General features: G+C 37.2%; 1 pseudogene; it reads left to right on the forward strand.

Moving 5' to 3' along the window:
• The first annotated feature begins 1,350 nt into the window (after positions 1-1,350).
• Positions 1,351-1,745, forward strand: LOC122127316 (annotated as a pseudogene).
• Positions 1,746-2,460: the final 715 nt, after the last annotated feature.

Below are 2,460 nucleotides of genomic sequence, written 5' to 3' on the forward strand. Positions count from 1 at the left end.
TATGCCTCCATCAGAAAAAATGATACTACCCCATTTGTTAGGAAATGGAAAGATGGAAAAAATTATATTAAGTGAAGTAAGCCAGACTCAAAGAAACATAGTTCCCATGCTTTCTCTTATCTTCAATAACTAGTACATATCTAGGACAAGCATAAGAGGTCAAAAGCTACATATGACATATAACATGATGCCAAGGAAAATGAACCCTAAGATAGGGACAAGAGGTTTTATCTTTGTTGCTGTTCTTTTTTTTTAAAGTGTGTGTGTGTGTGTGTGTGTGTGTGTGTGTGTGTGTGTGTATGTGTGTGTGTGTGAGAGAGAGAAAATACCATACAGGGGGGTTACATTACATGAGCAAGGTAATGAGTACCTTTCTTATCAAGCATTGTTGCCTCTTCCTTTGTTTCCCCTTCCCATCCCTTCCCATCTCCATTCTCCCAACCCCTACAACCCTGCGTCAAACCCCTGCTTCAAAGTTGTACAGTTCGTCCTGCATCTTGTATACATTTTTCTAATTTGGGGAAGGGAAGGGAAATACCAAAATACTGAAATAAGGATACAAGATGACCCCTTGTAACAATGAAATATACAAGCCAGTAGGCTGAAAATGAATTTACAACTTTGGAGGGGGGGCGGGGAATGGAGAGGGGAGGGAGGAGTTGGGGAGGTGGGAAGGGAAGGGATGGTAGGGGAAAAAAATAAAGGAGGGTGTAACAATGCTCCATAGGAAATGTACTCATTACCTTGCTCATGTAACTGTAACCCCTTTGTACAGTATCTTTACAATAAAAAATATATATTAAAAAGACGTGAATAACAAATTACTCTTCAAATTGTATTTGAAGTATACCACATTCTTTTAAATAGAAAGTTATCAGCAGACTTACATAGTACTTCCGGATTGCATCACAGGTCTGTGGGTTATCGGACTCTTGAGATACTTTAACCATTAATAAAGTTCAGAGATAAAGCTCTGAAGCACAGTTATTAGTGCCTTGCATATTTAGGATTCCTTTCTATAAAAAGCTTGAAGTCTTAATATAGTTAAGGTAATGATTACTTTGTGAATTTGAACCGAGATTGGCAAGAGATAGATGACAGCTGAGTATATTACTCTACCTGTTACTACAAAGCTGTGGCTATACCATATTGATATGCATGCTATCACTAAAGTATATAAGACTTATTTAGAAACTATCACTATTATAGTCATTGTAAACTACCTAAGAAAATGTATAAATAGGATGATAGATGACCCTTCAGAAAAAAAATTGTTGAGTGGAAATAAGTAAATAAATAAGCATAGATATGCTAATAAATAAAACACAAATAAGGCTCTCTCTGGCCCTCGCTTCCAAGATGACGATAAAAAGAAGGAACAGTGGTCCAGCCAAAAAAGGCCGCGGCCATGTGCAGTCTATTGGCTGCACAAACTGCACCCGATGCATGCCCAAGCACAAGGCCATTAAGAAGTTTGTCATTCGGACATAATAGAGGCCGCGGCCTTCAGGGACATTTCCGAAGCGAGTGACTTGGACGCGGCTTCCCAAGCTCTATGTAAAGCTCCATGACTGCGTGCTTGTGCCATTCACAGCAAGGTGGTCAGGAATTCATCTTATGAAGCCCGGAATGACCCAACATCCTCACCCCGATTTAGACCTGCTGGTGCTCCTCCATGACCTCCACCAAAACCAAGGTAAGGAGCTGGATACTTCCAAGCTTCAGAAAAGCTGTCTTCTAGGGAAAACAAAAACAAATAAAATGGAAATTATACTTTAAACACACACACACGCACATAAGTAGGATGAGATATGAAGCTTTAGAAAATGCATGTTGAATAAAATATATCTTTTTTTTTTACATTTCTTTTTTTTTAATTTTATTTTATTTGAGAGAATAAAATATATTTCTCATACATGTGTACACACGTTTCTAAGTTGGGAATCTTTTAACATCCACATTGACAATTATAATTGCAATGGTAAATCTCAATAACTATCTCCCTAGCACTCAGTGTGCTGAGCCTAAATGACCCTTCTCTCCTTTTAAACTAATACTTGCATTAATTGCCTTAGTGGCATTTCTCTTGGATTAGGAAGCTCTCCCTCAAATAAACATGTTTAGGATATTTCTGGAATAATTTTAATGTCTCCTTGATTGAACAATATAAGCCATCATAGTTAAAATTAAAAAGATTGAGATGAATTAATGCAACATGAGTAATATCAACTTTGTAGTTAAAATAATGGTAACTTTGCTAGACCCAATTAAACTAAATTGTTTCCTTTCTTCTTCCAGTTGCACTTGACATAAAATGATACTCTTGTGGTCAGAGATAAAAGTTCACTATAGGAGTTTACACGTAAAATATGAACTCTGCCACTGGGGGAACCCCAGTTTTATTCAGGCAAAAACCAGATATGGAGAAGTAGTTTGTTAAGAGTGATTTTGAATATGTGA

This window comes from Dipodomys spectabilis, unplaced genomic scaffold, assembly GCF_019054845.1.
Source record: "Dipodomys spectabilis isolate Male_0828 unplaced genomic scaffold, ASM1905484v1 ptg000009l, whole genome shotgun sequence".
Lineage (NCBI taxonomy): Eukaryota > Metazoa > Chordata > Mammalia > Rodentia > Heteromyidae > Dipodomys > Dipodomys spectabilis.